Source organism: Cebus imitator, unplaced genomic scaffold (genome assembly GCF_001604975.1).
Source record: "Cebus imitator isolate Cc_AM_T3 unplaced genomic scaffold, Cebus_imitator-1.0 Scaffold441, whole genome shotgun sequence".
Taxonomy (NCBI): Eukaryota; Metazoa; Chordata; class Mammalia; order Primates; family Cebidae; genus Cebus; species Cebus imitator.
In genome coordinates, this window is record NW_016107756.1 from 420,954 (window position 1) to 421,454 (window position 501).

The window sequence follows — 501 nt, forward strand, 5'->3', positions numbered from 1 at the left end:
AGTTGTGTCTGTCTTATTCAATGTTGTGCTCTCAGCGCCAGTCACATAGTAATTGCTCAACAAATATCTGTTGACTGAATGAATGAGCTGCCCACATCCTGGGTTTGGGTCAGCCTCTCTCTACAGCCTTCTGTCACCCCAGGTCCTGCCTACCTCAGATCATGCTTGTATCCTGACTTTGGCCACAATCCTTCCCATCCAGAGCCTCAGTTTCCCTGCATCTGCCGAGAGGGGATTTGGGACTTTTCTCCTAGGAGTCAGGGTAAGACGCAGCCTCTTGTGACCCACGTCAAACATTCCTTCTGATTTCTGCGTGGTCATGGAGTTCCCCAGCCTGACTGTGCCACTTACAGTCAGAAAGAAATCAGGAGATGTCACTACAGCAAGCCAGCAGTTGTCTCTGATCAGACCATTGTCTCTGATGGTCCTCAGTGGTACTTCTTGAGCCGCAGCAGTGCAGCTGTGCATCCCAGTCTGGCCCTCACCTGGTCCTCATGTGTG